The following is a 21,144-nucleotide window of genomic DNA, read 5'->3' on the forward strand; positions in this document are numbered from 1 at the left end:
TAGAGGTGGAATGATCTGGTTCAAAACTAACCTCAAACACTTCCTAGCTGTGTGCCTGGGCAAATCACTAAACCCCAAGTGCCTGGCCCTTACCCTCTTCTGCCTTGAAACCTATATTTAGAATTGATTCTAAGAGAGAAGGTAAGGATTTTAAAAATCTTTAATACAATACTTGCTGTATAACAATCTGACTCTTCTAGAAATTGGAAAAGGCTTAAAGCCTCATAATTTATTGCCACATCTAAATTTTTAATCTCTCCTAGCAACTTAGTACAGTTCTTTATGCTCAGTAGTCACCTAAATGTTGCAGAATTTTAATGAATTATGATCAGACAACCAGCCTACTTAAGCTGAAGAAGGCTGACTAACAGGTGACATTCATTGTCAATAACTAGCAAAATGTGGCAAAGCCATAATCTGTGTAGGAGAGGAAGTATCCAAACAGATGAAATCAAGATCTTTCAAAGTAATTAAAAGCACAGAATGAAAATGTGTATACCTTGAGTTTTTATATTTGAGTGGCTAGATCTTAAGAATGAGTTCCCATGTTGAGAAGTTACCTTCATTCTCCTACAAGACTAGACTGCAGTTCAAATGAGAGAATGAATGAACACCTACCATTCATTTAAATGTGGTAGAAAAATCTCCATTTTATTGTCATTATCACCTTCGTAAATACAAGCCAATACATTAATTAACCATAAAAAGCAACTTAACATAAAATCATTTCACAGGTCAAATCCCATTTTATAGAATATAGGCCATTACAACAAAACACATAATATGGTGCGCCCTTCAAGGTCCCATACCAGGGGACCATGTTGATCCTAGGTAGAAATATCTTCCCAATAGCTTTTACCTCCCCTAACTCTTACCTTCCACTCTATATTGATTCCATGGCAGAAGAGTGGTACAGGCTAGGCAATGGGGGGTAAGTAGCAAACCCAAGGTTACATAGCTAGGAAGTACCTGAGACCAGGTTTGAGTCTAGGACCTCCTGTCCTTAGGCCTGGCTCTCAATCCGCAGAGCCATCTCGCTACCCCTTCCTGACAGTTTCTACTGCTATTCCCTAATTCTCTGTCCTACCCATAATTCTAATTCTGTACTCACATCAAGGCCAATCTCAAGTTTTAACTTATCCATGAATCCTTCCATGAATAATCCCAGCCCTCAATGAGTTTTTCCCTTTTGGAATTCCTTTACCATTTATAGTATGTACCATAGAGTCCAGCAGCTCATTAAATGCTGTCTCATCTCATCATCTGCCTATGATGCCTCAATGTGACAGGGAGGTGTCCTCGGGTTCTCCAAGGCTTTGCCAGCATAGTACAAGCACTGGCAGGTCCTACCATGCTGGAAAGCCTTTAAACATAGGCCTAGTAGGCCTGTTGGCTGCAGACCAAAATAGCTAAGTTTGGAGGAGCTCATTACCTGGTTGGCCACAGAATGAAGAGTTTTTCAGGCTGAGCAACTTTTGAAGATTAGTTATAGAGGGACTTCAATCTTTATCAGCGAAGGGAATACCCACACAGTCCCTTGAAGTACTTACATATTGTCATCTGCATAGAACTGCATAGAAATTTTCCAGGAAATATTTCTCAATATTTTGACTGAGATCAAGGGTAACAAGTTTTCCAGAGTACAATGTCTTATTCTCTTTTAGGTTCTTCAGGTCTCTAAATTACTGTGACTCCTGGGAGTCAGGGCCTCTCCCATACTTCCCATAGAACCTGGCACATTACTAGGGAATGACAACTTCAGTATACTTCCACTAATAAACCTCATGTCCAAAATGGTTTTTTTTTTTAAATCCCACACAGTAGTGCATTGTGTTATGGTAAGAATCTATGTAAGACAAAAAGATTTTCAAACACAAACTAATGTTCCACTTATTATGGCAGATATACATAGTAGGCATTTAAGTATATATATATATATTTTTTTAAGTATATATTTTTTAAAATTACTGTATCTGTAATTTCAAAATCTGAACTCAAGTCCTAGTTCTACTGAAGCAGCACGGAAGATGAAGTAAATAGAGTACTGTGCCTGGAGATATGAGTTCAAATCTTGCCTATGATACATGTTTGACTGGGGCAAGTCACTTAAACTCTGTTTGCCTCAGTTTCCACAACTGTAAAGTGAGGATAATAATAGCATCTACTTCCCAAGGTAGTGGTGAAGATGAATGTTTGTAAAATGGTTAGCACAATGCCTAGTACACAGCAGGCACTTAATAAATACTTATTCCCTTCCCTCTACTGTGTGACCTTGAAGAAATCATTAAACCCTCCAAACTTAAGTTTCTTTTCAGTAAAATAAGTGTAATATTTGCATTACCTACCTCACAGGGTTGTTGTAAGATTCAAATGATATGGCATATGTACTTTGTAAACTAAGTGGAATATGAAGGTCTATATTATAATTTCAAGCAACATTCAATATCAATATAACTGACATATCTATCCCTCCTGTTCAGGTAAGCCTCACATTCTCATTCCATGTAGTCTTAGTTTTGTTCACAGGAGATGTCTGAGACATAAATATCCAAAAATGAACCATGGAACCACATAAAGGAACTGGAAAGAGATTTGTACATACCTGTAGCCCCTACAAGAAACCACATTCATTGAGAAACCAGAACCATATAAGGATGCTGAAACATCAAAAGAGTCAAGAAGGAGAAAAGCAAATCCAAAAACCACCTTGTTCTTGTAAGTACTAGAGAGATCAAAAGAGCTGGGAGACTATTCGCAAAGAGGAACTGGAATTCACTGGTACCATTTGGACTATAGAGGGCCTAAGGGAAGTTGGGATCCACCAAAAGAGAGGCTTGCTTGACCTCATAAAGAAGCGAGATAAGAATTTGCCCGATGGATAAGAGGCTCAAGTATAAGTTTATGATGTTTTTGTGGGATTAAATCATGGTTTTTTCCTTCCTTTTCTACTTGTTTGCTGTTATAACTTCCAGGTATTTTATATCTTTTTTACCTCTCCTTTTGGACAAAAAGCCTCCAATTGTTTTCTTATTTTGTTTATTACACAAGGAAAGGCCATATCACATAAGTGATAGAGGATCAGCATCATAGCCTAGATGATTTGTGTTCAAGCCCTGGATCTGACAAACTAGTTGTATGACCATAGTGCCCCAACACTAACACTGGAGGAGTTACTTGCTTATCTGTCCTGGTAGAAGGAGCACAAAGCTAGATGTTCTTACAGCAATTAAAAATCTAGACAAAACAAACAAAAAAGCAGGGCAATACTAATTTCTTCCAGTTTGTATATCGTCATCCACTTTCTCCCCACCTTCCAAATTCCCTCCACAACTAAATCTCTATCTTGATTAATCTTTTTTTTTCTGAAGTTTGATTTTCAACCATCTTTGACATTCAGTCTATCTCTTCTCCTTTTATTCCCTTTATCTTACATTTTCTCTTTCCTTTCTAAAATTTATTTGTTTATTACAGTAAAATTCCCAGGTAACTCCCTCCCTCCCCTCTCTATACTAGAGAAAGCATCATTTAACAAAAAGATATATGAATATATAAAAAATGTCTTGATCGTTTCTATTTATTAGTTCTTTCTCTGGAGGTAGACATACACAAGTCATTCTTCAAACAATGTTTTTGTTGCTACATATACTGTCTTGGTTCTGCACATTTCACTTTTCATAATTTCATATAAATCTTTCCATGTTTTTTAAATTAACCTGTTCATTATTTCTTAAGGTACAATAGTATTCCATCACACAATCATATGCCACAGATTTAGTCATTCCCTATTTGATAGGCATTCCCTCAATTTCCAGTTCTTTGCCACAACAAAGAGAGCTGATTTTCAAATAAGTTCTTCCTCTTTTTCTATGATCACCTTAGAAAACAGACCAAAAACCTAGGTCAAAGTAAACACAGTTTTATAACTTTTTGGACATAATTCCAGATGATTGTTATCCAAAACAGTAGGATCACTTTACAGATCCACCAACATTGTATTAGTGTCCCCATTTTTACACATCTTCTCCAACATCTGTCATTTTGCCCTTTATCACTTTAGCCAATCTGATAGGTATGAGATGATATCTCAGAATTGTTTTGATTTGCATTTCTCTAATCAATAATGATTTGGAGTATTTTTTCATATAGCTATGTATGATTTTTTTGCACAAAAAGAAACACCTGGAATATTATCCCATGCCAATGGACATTGGGGCTCTGCAATTACATATACCTTTCACCTCCTTATTCAAAAACTTCATATCTTTTGAATACCTATCTGTTCGGTAATAATTTATATTTTTATAAATTTGGTGAAGTTCTCTATATATTTTAAATATGAGACCTCTAACTGAGAAACTGCCTATTAAAAAAAAAAACTTCCCCTTCTATTTACTACTTTCCTTCTAATCTTGGCTACACTCATCAAAAGTTCTTTAACACCATAGTTAGATATTTTTAAATGTAAGGTATTCTTGGATTCACACCAAAAAACTATCCATGAAAACAGTTAAAAAAGGAATGTCCATTTTTATCTTTTTTTAATCTTATTTTATCTAAAAGATAATGTAGACAATTTATATTAGATAAAATTTAAGTTTTTACATGAATCAGCAAGATCAAGCTATACCAAGAAGAGAAACTGTGGAATAGGAGGAAACTTCTGAATTAATTATCTCTGATATTCAAAACAGAGGAAATGTTTTATATCCTTATATATTTATATAAGATCATGAGCCATTCTCAGGTAGATAATTCATCAAAGTTATGAACAAACTGCTTTTAAAAGACTTGCAAATTATCAACAATCATATAAAAATGTGCCAAATCACAAAGACTGTATGAGAAATGAAAATGTAAAAAATTCTTAAGTATTGCTTCACATTTTCAAGACTGGCAAAATTGACTAAATATAGAAATATGTTGGGAGTATGGTGGGAAAACAGGCAAACTTATGCATTGTTGGTGGATTTGTAAGTTAGGCCAATAAATTTAGACTTAGAACAATGACAGAAAAGTTGATAAATTGTTAATATCCTTGTGACTTAGAGATGGCACTACTGCATAGATAGCCCAAAGAGGTCAAGCACAGAAAAATCTTAAATATACCAAAAAAGCCATCATAGTATTTGGAAAGAAAATGGGGGTCCATTGATTAAGGAATAACTGAATGAATTGTGGCCTATGAATATAATAGAATACTATAGTTGTACCATAAGAAAAAATGAATATGAGGAATTTAAGAAAGATAAGACCACAAATAATGATTCTGTGATGTAAAGCAGAACCAAAGAAACAATGTACAGAGTGACTATAGTAATATAAATGAAAAGAACACAAAACCAAAACCAAATTCTGAATAATTTGTAATGACCAACATTTGTTCCATTGAACAGATTATGAAATACAACTCCATCCTTTTGAAAAGAGTCACTGGGGGCACTAAGGGTACACAATATTACATATAGTTGATTACTTGTCAATGATAAAACTTGATCACTGTTAGTTGGTTTAACTTTTTTCTTTTTTTATAGAAAATCATTTAAAGGCATTAATGTGAAGAAAGGATGTAGCTGGAAATGATTGATGCGAAAACAAGAGATATCAACAAAAGTTTTTTTTTTTTTAATGATAAAGGGCCGTCGTGCTTCTATAGAAATGATATATAGTCTCCAACCACGAGAATATAGCTTCTGAGCTAATGGTTCCTAAATTGACCAATGTAATAAAATTTCAGCTATTACATAACATTTGATAGGTTGGATCACATACCGTTCTTGTTATATCAAGATGAGAAAATAGAGATGAACAACTTTAACACAATCTCCTTTTTTTAGTCCAAGTCATACTTGCAACACAGTAACAGTTAAATCTCTCAATGAATTTTCCAACATAACAATAGTATTTGAAAGAAAAAAGCCTTTTTTAGGAATGATTAATACATTTTCATGGTTCAATTTATTAGCATATCTATCCTACCCAAAACATACTACTTCAGATTTTTTTCACAAGAGTGATTTAAGATTTCTCACAGGAATTCATAGCAAAAAAAAAAACACAAAAAACCTTGTAATACAACATTCCTATTTATGAAATCTGTCTAATAAACAGAGGTCAGTATCAGCAATGAAATAGTATTATAATTATGCATATGAGAAAGGGGGGGTATTAAGGGAAGGAGGAAAGCAGATAGAATAAACTATAGTTCCTTAATCATTTTACTTAAAATCCATCACTTAAAGACATGAACAATAATGTTATTTTGGTAACCATTGCCCCCTGCTATTGTCTTTTCCTATTGGGATGTCTTTTCCTTTCACTGATCAAGAGTCTTATTAAGGAATTGACAACATACAAATAAAAAAAAATTGGTCGACTTTCCTATCACAGAAAAATGTCCTATGTATACTTAAAGAACACCATCACTGTACTGGAATTCTTCCTGGCTGCTATTTGGTTTCCTATATTATAGGATATGACAGCTGGAACAGATTACTCTTTAGTGAAATGCCTTACATTGTAAACCACAACCCTGATAAGATTTGATTTTAACTAGTGATGTTAAAATTCAAAGTCTGTCAGTATTTCCATCATAAGCCCCTACTCAGGGGTTTCCAATCTGGCCATAAAATTTTCCTATTTTAGCATTAGAATGGCTATCTTGTTTCAGTCTGGAATGGCGAGGCTTTGGGTATGTGTGTTTTAATTCACATTTAAATTCTTAAGGAAATTTTTATAAGGAGAACATGACAAGGCAAGTATTTTCCTTTAAATTCCTTTTTCATTCATTCAAATAATGAATGACTTTCTACTGTTTTTATAAATTTCTCTGTATACCCTTCATTGGGTTCATTGCCTTTTAAAATAAGAATATCTTGAATGATTCCATGTACAAAATGAGTGGATTTTAAGATAGTGCATGGGGGCATACTATCATTTCTTCTCATAATGATTAAACCATTGTCAAAGCCAAGATTACAGAAACCAGCCTCTTCCAAGGTTTTACTCCTAATATGTATTCACAGCATATGTTGAAAAATAATGGCTCCTCTTCAGTTGTATGCTGTGAATGCAAATTAAGAAAAGCAAACAATGTGCTAAATCCTGCTTTCTTATATTGACTATGAAAATAGAATAGACCCAGTTTCTGCCTGTGAATTCATTCTAAAATGAATGTGAATATTTCAAACACAATTTCCCCTTTAACTGACCACTAATCATTTGAGCATATCTTGAATTCCTAAGCCTGTCTTTGGGATATTGTCCCCCATCATTTATTACTACTTTTACAAAAATTAATTAATTTGGAATGTTGAAAATTCTTCCAAAGGTCTGAATATCAACTAGTCATCCTAAAAGGAGTTATAAGTTTCATTAATATGTAAGCAATAGCTTGGCACCTCAAGATGGAGCTGGAAATGAAGTAGTAGGGATAACTGTGATCATCATTGCTTTGGGGATTTCATTAATATTAACTGAAGGTAAAATTTTGCATGCTATCTGTAACTGTATTACAGTACTTTTCTATCTTACAGGCCACTGCAGTTTTCTGATTATGAATCAGTCAGAGGTTCATCTGCAGAGGAATGACTCAGTATAAACTTTAAAATAATGGCTTTAAAAAAAAAAACTAAACTCAACCAGGGTAAGTACATTCATGAATTTAAATGCTTTGAATGGAGTATCTCTTTTTAGAGACTGCATAATTATCCCTCTCAACACACTGAATACAGATTTTTAAAGAGAGAATCAGAGAGATAGAGAGAGAAAGAAAGAAAGAAAGAAAGAAAGAAAGAAAGAAAGAAAGAAAGAAAGAAAGAAAGAAAGAAAGAAAGAAAGAAAGGGAAGAAAGGGAAGGAAGGAAGGAAGGAAGGAAGGAAGGAAGGAAGGAAGGAAGGAAGGAAGGAAGGAAGGAAGGAAGGAAGGAAGGAAGGAAGGAAGGAAGGAAGGAAGGAAGGAAGGAAGGAAGGAAGGAAGGAAGGAAGGAAGGAAGGAAGGAGAAGAGAAAATCACCTACAATAAGGCCTTGGAATCCACATTTTCTGGAAAACTAAGGACAAAAAAAAAGAGCTTTCTATGCTGACTAGGTGCAACCGTCCACACTGAAATATTCTGCGGGTTTTCCATGAGAGGAAAATCCAGAAAACATTAGACTGCATTCTCTAAAATAATTCTACTGCCTCTAAGTAGCTGAGTAAATTATTTAAGACAAAAAGCCATCAGCAGTGTCTTAACCCCAAGACATTTCAGTGGAAAACCATTTTTCCCTTACAAAGTTTTTCAAAGTTAGATTAAAGTGTTTTTAGTATCCTGTAGGAAGAGAATAGCAGAAGAGGTGGCCGAGGCTTCTTTTAAAGCCCCATGACCACTCATTCCCAGCTACATAAGGAAATACTGAAACGGACAGAGGTTTCCATAAAATATAATACCAAATTAAGGCAATATAAAAGCCCACAAAGAAATTGCCTAGGGACTCCTGGTTCAGGGTTATACTTACTGATCCATCCTTTCTGCAGCAGCAGCAGCAGTAGTAGCAGCAAGCAGCAGCAGCAGCAGCAGCGCCGGCACCAGGGAGATGCCAATCAGTTGGGGGACCGCGGTTGTAATGTCGCCCCACTGAGAAGCCCGAGTTTTGCTTGGGCAGCAACAGGGCAGGCAGAGCTGGAAAGAGGGTCTAAAGCGCGAGCCTTCAGCAGCAGGATCAGCAACCAGAGCAGCAGCAGCAGCAGCAGCAACAAGGCAAGAGATGAGGGTCTGAGAAGGATCGCGAGCAGCCACAATCTTGAAGCAAGAAGCTAAAGAGAGCAGCAAGGGCACAGCTTGGGGGAAGGGGAGGGGGTGGGGGAGAGGGAGAGGGAAGGAGGGAAGGAGGGAGGGAGTCTGAAAAAGCTGCAGAAGCAAGTGCCCAGGCCACACTAGGGGAAGGTGGCTGCCCCGCCTCCCCCCACTCCCTTTACACGCCCACCCCCCCTCCCTTCAGTTTAGCAAAGCAACGTGGAAGAGCATTCAAACCAACCCCCCTCCTCTCCCTCCTCCCCAATCCCCTCTCCCCCAGTCTTTCTCCCTTACCCAAGACTGATAGATCTGACACCGGCTCGGACTCCTCAAAGCCACTGGTCGCTTAGGGAAGCCAAGTGGGTCCTGCTCCCCCTTCCGCACCCTCCTCCTCCCCCTTCAGCCCCATCTCGCAGGCTGGTGGGTTGGGCTGTGGGGGCTGTAGGGCGGTAGGGAAGGACAAGAGGGAGGGAGAGAAGCAGCAGCGCCAAGTTGGGAGGTGGGGGAAGAGGAGGAGGCGGCTGCTGTCCCGGAGGGGAGAAGGGAGTAGGGGGGAAGGGGCCGGGGGGAGGGGTGTGAGGTAGTGGGGAGGGGGGGAAAAGAGCTGGGGCTGTAGCCGCCGCCGCCGCAGCCGCCGCTGGGGTTGGAAAGTCCCTTCTGTGCTGTAATCCCTCACACAAACACACACACACATACATACATGCATACACACACACACTCACTCACTCACTCACTCACTCACTCACTCACACACACACACCGCACTTCCTCTCTCAGGGCTGGAAATCCCCTTGCTCTGGCCCTGCACTGGAGGCGGCGGCTGCACCGGCGGCTGTCACAGCCTGAGCCAAACCCCGCCCACTGCAACAGGCTCCGCCCATCCATCTAGTCCCGCCCACTGCACCTGATGCTCGCTGGCCCCTCCCCCGCGGCTGCTGGCACGGGGGAGGGAGGGGGGGGGAGTAGTCTTTCTCCCCGCAATACCTACGCACACAAGCATCAATTTCTTTTCTTTTTTTTTACAGCTATTACTCTTCCCTCCCTTCACCTTGTATATCTGGGAAGTAGGGGTCCAACACCCCATTTTCTCTTTCCTCCGACAGATGTGTGTCTATAGTAAGAGTTTGCCTCCCCTATCTACCTGCAATGCTTCGAGCTAGCAGGAGGGGGGTTATTTTTTTAACCACACACATACATAGCCTTTTTTCCCTTCTCACAACCATCATCTCGGACACATCTTTATGTAAACAGAGGAAAGGGGATAAACTGCATATACACGCACACACACATCCCTTTTTCTCCTCACATGCCCCCCTTCCCTGCCCGCTAACACTGATGATGAGAAGAGGATTTGTGTCCACAGTAGAGCTAATTTAGCCACTTCAGACACTTTTTCTTCTCACAAATCCCTTTCCTTGCTCATGGACATAGCCAAGTGTGTCTATGAAAAGCGAGTCTATGACCACGAGGGGGTTAATTTGGGCCCACACACACGCACGCACGCACCCATTTTTTCTCTTCAAACGCCCCCTTTCCCTCTACAGACGTCCCCTCACTCTACAGACAGTGTCCTAAGAGGGCCGGTCCTATGACCTCGAGACAGCGACTAAACGACTGCATCCCCTCCTCCCTTCATTCACATAGTCTTTCAGAGACTTCATGCGTCCTCATCCTCCGCTGGCTCATAGACGCAGCGCGGGTCTCTGAGAAAGAGGGCCTGTGTCCACGAGGGGGGCTGTCCCCTTCACACACATATATACCCCCTTTTCTCTTCATAAACTCCCTTCCTCCCTCCCAGAGCCGGCCTGTGTCCACAAGAGGGGTAATTTGGCGTGCGCGCGCGCACACATTTTTCTATTCATACACCCCCTTCCTCTCTCGTACGTCTGAGAAGCGGACCCCCGGCGGTGGAAGGGGGGAGGGAGGGACAATCTAGCACCTCCCTCCTTCCCTCGCGCTCACTTACACATTGACACGCACTTTCCATACCTCCCAGTCCCCTCTTGTATGTGTGTGAGAGGAGGCCCTATGTACGGGGAGCAGGAGGGGGGAGGGGTGTAATCAAGCTGCCTCTCGCGCATTCCTCTCCCCACACACACACACACACACTTTTCATACACCCCCTTCCATTCCATATGCCTGTGAGAAGGGGGCTTGTGTCCCGTGAGGAAAGGGGGGGTCTAATCCGGGCGTTTCTCCTTCCCTTGCGCGCGGCCGCGCGCGCCGCGTTCTCGGGGTTCCAGCCAGCCTCAGTTGCTAGGGCCTCCAGCCTGGCGCCAGCCTGCTCCTTAGCAACAGGCGGCGGGGCGGGAAGTGCAGGGCCAGCGGAGGGGGCAGCCCCAGCTAGCCCGGATTTAGACTCCTGGCCCAAGTGGCCTTAGCTGCCCCGGGGCCAGGCCTAGAGTGGGGGGGGGGGGGGGGAGGGGGAGGGACGCACCCCCTCGCTTCTCTCCCTGCTAGCGCCTCGCCAGCCCCTGAATTAAACCTGCAGCCGCCGGGAGCATCCACTACCCGCTGTCTAGACCCCTTCTCCCCAGTGGGATCTCCACAAACTCATGCCCCTTCGCTCGTGTCCCTGGGTCCTTCCCACCCATCCCCTTGTATCCATCACCACGACCCTCTCTTTTCTTATGAAGCCAATGCAATCTAACAAATATATTTATCTGGGTGCTCCCCGTGGGCTAAGGCGGAGGGGCTGAAAAAGTGTACATTCGCTCTCTTCCCCATTCTTCCCAGGTCGAAAAGGCACGCTAGCGGACTTGCCCGTCCGCGAGCCAGAGGTTTTTCCACAAAGTGGGAAGTGAATGACATCACTCTGCTCTAAAGTGAAGGGGGGAGGGGTGCTAGGATGAGGAGTCGGGGTGCAGGATGAACCTAACCAACCAGGCTGTCATTTCGCAGGAGTCTGCAAAGGCACAAAACCTCTGCCTGGCTGTGCAATCAGGGGAAGGGGGGAGAAGTCCCAGAAGCTGACTCATTAGAAATGGGTTACTGGCTGTTGCTACTGCTGACTATTTTCAGTCTCTGGTTTTGGTTTCCACCTCCACCCCCTGTGTAGCAAACCTGCAGGTGAGCCCCTCTTCCCTGATTCGTGGGGCACTGAGGGGAAGATGGGGGGACACAGGGTTCAGAAGGAGAAGGGAATGAGATTCCAGGCTGCACCTAGACCTGGACAGGCCCGCACATCCATGCAGATCCTGTAGAGAAGCAGGGTGCACCAAGGAACTAAGCCAGACAAAGATGCAGAGGGACAGTGAGTACACTTACTGACTACAGATGAGGACTGAAGCGCAAGCAGGCCCCTGTGTATCTTCAGCTCCCATCCATTTAAATATTCCTGGAGGAGGAAAGGAGAGGAGAGAGAGAGGGAGACAGACAGACAGACAGACAGACAGATGGGGAAAGAGACAGAGGGGGGGGGGGGTTTGGAGAGAGAGAGAGAAGAGATAAGGAGGGAGGGAGGGAGACAGAGACAGAACCTCAATGAAGACTGACATGACTGGGAGTCTGGCAGACAGAGACCAGGCCACATAGTATCTTAGCTCAGAATGAATACTGACCCTAAGAGGATAAAAGTTCTCATTACCTGGCCACAGTGGAAGAATTATCAGGAAGTGAAGCCATTTCTGGGGTTTAGTGGCTATGGTGAGAAATTTATGAAGAACACTGTCATCCCTGCAAAGATTCTCAATGATTTCACACATAGATATGTATGACTGAGAAGAACCATAAACAGAAAGGCCAAAATAAACACTGGACTAGACCTTGGCATCTTTTGGAGATCAGTAGGATGAGAAGTATGAAAAGACCTTTAAGGACTTGGATAGTTGCCTCAAACATGCACCACTGTTGGTATTTGCTGATCCAAGCAAGCTCTTTGTGTTAAAGAAAACCATCTAAACTGAGAAATAACCTGGCCTTACCATTAAACTAGCATGGTGAATCATGTAGACAGTATGAGTTCTAGGAAAGTGAGATGGAAAGTAGAGTCTAGTATTCCCAATTTTTACCCATGGGGAAGATAGGAGAGTATTCTTGACTACCTCTGGAAATAGTTCAGAGCTCTGGTATGTTTGTTGTACAAATACAACCTTCTTTATATTAGATTTCTTATTAGCCTCAGTGCCTTGGAGGGAAGTGAAGGCTTATTTTCCTAAGAGCAAAAGAAGTCAGAAATGGATGTTACCAGATTTTCTCTGGTTGGGAACTTGGTAGACTTTTTTGTGTGTAAAATATCAGATACTATCAATAACCAGATACTAATATTCCTAGCATTTTTCTGAGTAGAGGAGCAGTGTGTGTGTGTGTGTGTGTGTGTGTGTGTGTGTGTGTGTGTGTGTGTGTGTGTGTAATGGGTGACAGGCAATCAAAGCCAGAGATTTTGTGAAAAGCTCTTTAATCATGTCAGGAGCTAAGCATATAACATATATATGGGCTCCATTTGATGGAGTTGTCTAGGATCAGTGATGGTGGGGAGTAGCTGGTGGGCATGCTTCCTACCATCACTCTTGTGAACAACAAAGAAGATATGAGCCTAAGGAAAATGGTGCTATTGTGCATTATTTTGTGTATATGGAGGAGTATTTGTGTGTCTGCTCTTTTACTAGAAGACTGGTATATGATGATAGCTATGGATCAGTTGTTAATTTGGGGGATAATAATTCATTTTAAGGTTTGCAAAGCACTTTAGAAGTATGATCTTGTTTTATCCTCAAAAAATAAAAACTCTGTAAGGGCAGGAAGGTGGCTCAGTAGATTGAGAACCAGGCCTACAGGTCAAATCTGACCTTAGACATTTCCTAGCTATGAGTCCCTGGGCAAGTCACTTAATCCCAATCTACTAGCCCTTACCATTCTTCTGCCTTAGAATTGATATTTAGTTTCAATCATAAGACAGAAGGTAAGGATTTAAAAAAAAAACCTGTGAGCTGAGTACTATTATTATCCCTATTTTATAGATGAGGAATTTGATAAACCTTAAGTGATTTGCCCTGGGTGACACAGCTAGCATTTAAGGCAGGATTTGAACTTCAATCTTTCTGACTCCCGTTCCAGAAGTTTATCCACTCTGCTATTTATCTACCTAGAGTAAAAAGGAGAATGCCTGTGGAGTGGGACAAAAGCACAAGAAAAAAAGCCTTGCATGTTACTTTGGACTCTCTTGTAGTTAAATACTAGTAAAGGTATTCAAGAGAAAGGACAATGCAGCTGCTTCCTAAATTGAACTCCCTAAGTCATCCCAAGTTCATGAAGGAATTCAATTAAAAATATTTGTTAAGCTATCAACTAATCAAGTAAACCAATCAATAAAAACAGGTGTTTATGCAGTGCCTACTATATATCAGATACCTGGAGTACTTGGGCCCTGGAGACACAAGTAGAAAGAAAAAATAGTCCCTCCTTATGATGAATGTATGGTCCAGGTTGGGAGATAAGTACATATAAAACTGTGTATATGCTGCACAGCATATATTATGCAGTGTATAAATTATATAATAAATGCATGAGTTCCATATTACACATAAATATAAAGTTAATAAATATGAAAAAAGTAGTTAAATACAAGACACTTGGAGAGGAAAGGACCTGGTAATTGGGAGTATCCAAAAAGGCTTTCTGCAGAAAATGGTGCATGAGCTATCTTCTTAAAGGGAGTTGGTACTCTGAGGCAGAGGGAAGGAGGGAAGCATTCTAGGCATGAGGACTGCCAATGCAAAGCCACAGAAATGGGAAATGGCATGTAAAAAACAGTCAGAAGACCAATATGACTAGATCACAGAGGGTAGGAGGGAGAATAACATCCAAAGAAGCTAGAAAGACCAGGTGGGGGAAGGTTTTGTAAAGCTTTAAAAAGCTAAAGAAAGGAGTTTATATTTTATCCTAGAGGCAATAAGAAGCCACTGAAGTTATTTGATAAAGGAAGTCACATAGGCAGATATGCACTAAGAAAATTATTTTGGCAGAAGTGTGTAAGCTAGATTGGAGGGGGCAAGAGTTTTGAGCCTGGGAGACCAATTAAGAGGCTGCCTAAAGTAATTCAGGTGAGAGGTGATGAGGGCCTGAACTAAGATTATATAAGTAGACAGACAAGATCAAGGTAGAAATGGGAAGAGTTGTCAACTGATTGGATGTGTAGGATGAGGAAGAGTAAGGTCATGCTGAGATTACAAACCCGAGATACTTGGAAGGATGGTGGTGCTTTGGACAGAAATAGAGAAATCTGGAAGAGAGGAGAATTTAGGGGGAAAGATAATGAGTTCCATTTTAGATATGTTAAGTTTAAGATATCTCTAAGACATCTTGTTTTGAATTGTCCATTGGTGATCTAGGACTGAAACTCAGGAGAGAAAGGGAGATGATAGATAGACAGAGAGACAGACAGATAGACAGACAGATAGATAGATAGATAGATAGATAGATAGATAGATAGATAGATAGATAGATAGATAGATAGATGGGTGGATGGGTGGATGGATGGATTGATGGGTGGATGGATGGATTGATGGGTGGATGGATGGATGGATGGATGGATGGATGGATGGGTGGATGGATAGATGGTAGTCTATCTGCATAGAACTGATAGCTAAACATAAGTGAGTTGAATAAATTACCAAGAGAATATTGGGTTGGGGTGGGGTGGGGTGGAAAATCCAAAGACTGAAGCTTGGAGAACACCCATAGTTAGGAGAAGTGATGTGTATGAAGAACCAGTAAAGGACAGTAAAGTGAGGCCTTCTATGTATGACATTATGCTGGTGCTAGGAATAAAAAAGACAAAAATGGAATAATACCTGCTCTCAAAGAACTTGTACTCTATTAGGGAAGATATCTAATAAAGTGGATACTTGAAAATTAGCTGCTGGAAATTCTCTTTCTGGCTAGTACTTTCCAAGCAAAATGAAATTTTTCAAAGAGGATAAATTGTGGAAAATGTGAAGGGACTATTGGAAAGTAGAACATCCTTCTCTTTGACCAGCAACTGATGTCACCCAGAGTAGGGACCTAGACAGGTTGTTAAGCTTAAGGCAACATGCTATGTACAATTACAATTATTATCATCAGGTCAGTTTTTACCTTTATGTGGAGAGAAAACCTTCACATAGCAGCTGGAACATGCCCCAAAGATGCTGCAGGCATGCCAGGCACCAGATGCAGAGAAACATAAGCAATTGTTAGAGAATCTCATGGGAACCAACTTTTATCGTTCTACAAACTTTAAAGATGGTTGATCCCTTGGTTAAGGCAATCAAATGTTTGTGAGTGTTGGAAAAATAATTTGGTGGCACTGAAACTTCAGAGGATATTTATAATAAGCTCCTAGTCACCTCCAAAAATAAAGGGAGAAAACATCTCCAACTTTGTGCAAAGTTCAGAGGGCAAAGAACTGGAAACCAAGACACAGTGATTATGGATTGTAATTCAGGGGGGTCTCTTATATGATGAACTCATTGTGACTAATCCAGCATCAGTGAAAATGGCCTTCTAGCTACCCAGAATTGATGAGGTTGATTCCCAAGAACAGAAACCGTAGCATACCATATATACCTCACCTAAAAATTTTGATAGGCCTGCTCTCTTTTGGAATATTGTTCAGAGTCACTTTTCTCTGAGGACCAAGGAAACTCAGGTTTAGACGTGGAGGATACCTATTTCAGGAAGGGTACTGAAACAGTACACTTGAAGGGACCAGGCAGTATAAATGTGCTATCAAAAAAAAATGAGCTTATGTATAGTGAATATACTTGAAAAGAATTTGCCATTGGGTCTTCCAGAGACCAAAGTCCACTGGTTAGTTGTTTTGGCTTTGGACCAAGGACAAGGGAAACCCCCAATACTCTGAGAAGTTAATCCTTGACTCACTATTTCCTACTGAGTCTGATTTAACAGACTTTATAACAGTGACAGAGAATTAAAGATATGGATTATCCTGCTATAAGGGTCAAAAGATCTTCACTGACAATCCCAGTCATTTAACAAAGAAAATCTGAGGTACATTTACATCTCTGAATGGACTACCCATATCAGGATGCTTATATCATAGTACACTCAGGGTTTTACAGGTCACCCTTATATGCCCAGACCCTGACAATTTTTCTGAAGTTTCTCCTGTAGGAAATGGCCTCAGTGATCATTTCTTCTCCCTTTCTCTCTTCCTCATTTCTCTCTATCCATTGGCCTTGCTACTTACAAATATGCTTAGGTCTAACCCATCCCTTACCAATTTTCACTTGAACCCACTCCCTACCCCAATATCTTTTACTGGCTAGGCTAGGAAGAATAAACTACATTAGTACCTTCAACATACTCAACACCTACTCAGTTCTCTATTCCTTCTGAGCTCAATCTCTACTGTCAAATCTCAATCTACCTCCTTCTTTACTCTCTTCTTTTTTAAAACCTTACCTTCCATTTTGGAATCAACACTGTGTATTAGTTCTAAGGCGGAAGTGGTAAGGACCTAGGCAATGGAAGTTAAGTGACTTGCCCACAATCACATGGCCAAGAAGTATCTGAGGTCAGATTTGAACCCACAACCTCCTGTCCCCAGGCCTGGTTCTCAATCTTCTGAACCACTCAACTACCTCCTTCCTTTACTCTCTACAGATTTTAATCCTGTATCACCATTCTTCACCCGTTCCTTCTCTCCAGTGCCTCCTCTTGCCTGTCAGACACCCTCCTGGGTGTCTCTGGTTTTATCATCCTCAATCTCCTGCCCCCCCCCCCCAGCCTGGTCATGTCCTATGGCTCTGTCCTGAGTACCTTTATGGTCACATTCTCTGCTTTTGATTTCTCCCTTAGTGATCTACGATGATTTCATATAGTCCCTTCTACAGATAATACCAAATCTGTGTCCTACTATCACTTTAAAACAATAATAAAAAGTATTTCTTTGTTTGTTACATTAAAATTCCCAGGTATTTCCCTCCATCCTCCCTCTTCCCTGCTCTGCAGAAGGCATCATTTAACAAAAAGATATATGTATATATGAAACAATGTCTTGCTTGTTTCTATTTATTAGTTCTTTCTCTGGAGCTAAACATAAGCAAGTCCTTCTTCAAATAATATTCTCTCTCATTAACTACAGACCAGCATTGTAAGCTGTGTGCTATAATCTCCTGGATATCCCAGAAGTATGTCAAACTCAATATGTCCAGAACAGAATTCATTCTCTTCTTCCTAAGCCTGTCTATGGACTCAACTTCCCTATTTCTGTGGAGAGCACTACTATCCTCCTGTTGTCATTTGTCACTTTGCCAGGATCCTGGGCTGTTTTCTCTCCCTCTGTCCTACATGTCCAATCAGTTGCCACTTCCATCATATCTCTCTTATCCACCCCCCACTCTCTAGGCATCTAGACACTACTAAATTTTAATTAAGCACTTCCCATGTCTCACTGAAACGCCCCCCAAAAAGCCCCTTATTGCTGTCCCTATTTCTAGTATATCCTCCCCAAAATCATCCTTTTTTAGACATAAACCTGACTTTCTCTTTTGCTCAAAAACTTTTGATGGCTCCCTATTGTCCGCAGGATGAAACAAAAATTCCTTAGCCTGAAATTTAAAAGTCCTTTGCAAAAGTACTCCAAAGTACATCTTTTCCAACCTTATTTCATATTGTTTTCTTTTTATGAACTCTACATTCCCATTGACTGTGCTGAATTTTAACTCTATTTCACCACCTCTGCTCATTTTCCTATCACCTTCATGCAAAAAATGCCTAAAAAAACTCCCTCCTGACCTTTCTACTTTGAGGAATTTTTCTCTCCAATTGTTAGGGTTCTCTTCCTCAATTTACATACATATATATATATATATATATATATATATATGTATATGCACACTCCTACATCCCATAATAGGTGGGGAAAGAGAGGCAGACCTAGGGGAGGCAAAGGCTTTCATTTTTTCTTAGACTCTCCAGCGCCCAATTCAATGTCTTATATTTAAGTGACCAGTTCATGTTCATTTAATTGAAGTCCTATTTCTATTAAATATCACTCCATCTATTTGTAAGTATATCGGCCAATGGGGCAACGAGGTGGCTCAGTGAATTGAGAGCCAGGCCTAGAGATGGGAGGTCCTGGGTTCAAATATGACCTCAGACACTTCCCAGCTGTGTGACCCTAGGCATGTCACTTGACCCCTATTGCCTAGCCCTTAACACTTTCTACCTTGAAACTGATATTTAGTATTGATTCCAAGATAGAAGGTAAGTATTTTTATAAAATAAAAAATAAGAGTATATCAGCAGAGCACCTCAGTCATTAAGTTAGGGTTCATTATCAGACTATCCAGACTACAGCATTGGTTAACGGTTTCTTCTTGTCACTGTTGGCATTTTAAACTTCTTTTAACACTTGATAAATGTTTCTATGTACCTAAAAAAAAAGCATCTTTTTTAAACCTTTTCTATGTCAACCCTTTGGCAATCTGATGAAGCCTGTTTTCAAAGTGGTATTTTTAAATGCATAAAATGAAACACATAGAATCACAATGGAAACCAGCTACATAGAATTGCAGTTATCAAAATATTTTTTAAAACGGGTTCATAGAATGAGGAAAATGAGTAAATTATTGTTAGAGTTGTAAACTGGTTTGAACTTTCTGGAGAGTAATTTCTAACCACGGATATCAAGGGCTATCAAATTATGTACACCCTTTGATGGAGCAATACCACTGCTAGGTTCATACCCCAAGGAAATCAAAGAGAAAGGAGAAGGACCTATATGAATAGCTTTTTATGGCAGTTTTATGGAAACTGAGGGGGTACTCATCATTGGGGAAAGGCTAAACAAGTTATGGCATATGGAGTACTACTATTGTGCAAAAAGAAATGATGAAGTTGGTTTTAGGGGGAAAAAATAGAAAGACCTATGTGAACTGCCACAAAGTGAAATGAGATCTGAAAGATAATTTTGCAAAGTAACAGCAGTGTTGTGATAGGGATTCACTGAAAGTCAATTGATGAACTTTGACTGCAAATTGAAGGAGTTTTTTGCTTTCTTTAATTTTTTTTTGCAATATAGAAATATGTCTCAAATGATTTCACTTGTATAAATAATTGGTATCATTTTGCTTGTCTTCTCAGTTGGGTAGAAGAGGAGTGGGAGGGAGAGAGAAAATTTGGAACTCAAAATTTAAAAAGAAAAGAATGTTAAAAATAAATAATTTTTAAAAATTAAAAAAATGAGTTTGCAGACCCTCAGGTTAAGATCCTCTACTCTGTTCTAAGGCTGGATCTGGACAAGTTTAATTTTCCCTTGGACTACAGTGAGCAAGAAATGAAGACCACAAGGAATTGAGAATTGAGTGGTTGTTGAATATGTGGAATATGCCAGTGTAGATTATTCTTCTTGGGAATCTGGTAGTGAAAGATAGAGATTGGGAAAGTGGGGTAAAATAAAAATCAAGCTTTTCCAGATCCCACCTAAGTATAGAGAATAGGTTCCTGAGGGAGATCTTTAAACTATTAAAAATATATTTTTTGAAATGTATATAAAAAAATATATGAAATGTATATTTCAGTATAATTGGATTCCTTTTTAACCTATAGGACACATCAATAGAGAAAAAATGGGAGGATTTTCTGAGCAAGAGATTCATCAAGAAGGCCAGATCAGATCACCTCACACCTATCAGACTGGCCAATATGACAGTAAAGGAAAGTGATCACTGTTGGAGAGGATATGGCAAAATTGGGACACTAACCATTCTAGAGAGTAATTTGGAACGATGCCCAGAGGGCTATAAAACTGTGCATACCCTTTGATCCTATAATAGCACTACTGATTCTATATACCAGAGAAATCATAAAAAAAAAAAGGGAAAGGACTTACTTGTACAAAAATATAGCAGCTCTTTTTTGTAGTAACAAAGAATTAGAAATTGAGAGGCTGTCCATTGATTGGTGAATGGCTGAACAAATTGTGGTATATTTCGGTGATGAAATACTATTGTGCTAAAAGAAATGATGAGCAAGTTAACTTCAAAAGAAACTGGAAAGATCTACATGAACTGATGCAGAACAAAATAAGCAGAACCAGGAGAACATTGTATACAGTAACAGCAATAGTGTACAATGATCAACTATGAAAGACATAGCTACTCTCAGCAATACAATGATCCAGGACAATTCTGAAGGACTTATGACAAAGAATGCTCTCTATTCCAGAGAAAGATGTTGGAGTTGGCTAAAGATCAAAACATACTATTTTTCACATTAGTTTATGGTTTTATTTGGGGGTTTTGGTTTTATATGAGTATTTTCTTACAACGATGACCAATAATATGTGTATAACCCAGATCAAATTGCTTGTCATCTCCAAGATGGGGGAGGGAAGGGAAGAAGGGAAACATTTTGGATCTTATAATT

General features: G+C 40.1%; 1 protein-coding gene across 4 annotated transcripts in view; it reads right to left on the reverse strand.

The window, feature by feature from the left end:
* The window catches only part of TRAF3 (TNF receptor associated factor 3), a 157,816-nt gene extending 146,847 nt beyond the window's left edge, over positions 1 to 10,969 (reverse strand). For 2 of the 4 annotated variants that reach the window (XM_056811223.1, XM_056811220.1), the window contains exons 1-2: positions 9,067 to 10,969; positions 8,495 to 8,792 (exon numbers count right to left, since the gene is read on the reverse strand). The gene's annotated coding sequence lies outside the window, so the exon portion shown is untranslated. The remainder of the gene's footprint in view (positions 1 to 8,494; positions 8,793 to 9,066) is intronic. The other 2 variants (XM_056811222.1, XM_056811221.1) reach the window with 1 other exon arrangement.
* Positions 10,970 to 21,144: the final 10,175 nt, after the last annotated feature.

The sequence above is a fragment of the Monodelphis domestica genome, chromosome 1 (assembly GCF_027887165.1).
Source record: "Monodelphis domestica isolate mMonDom1 chromosome 1, mMonDom1.pri, whole genome shotgun sequence".
NCBI classification, from domain to species: domain Eukaryota; kingdom Metazoa; phylum Chordata; class Mammalia; order Didelphimorphia; family Didelphidae; genus Monodelphis; species Monodelphis domestica.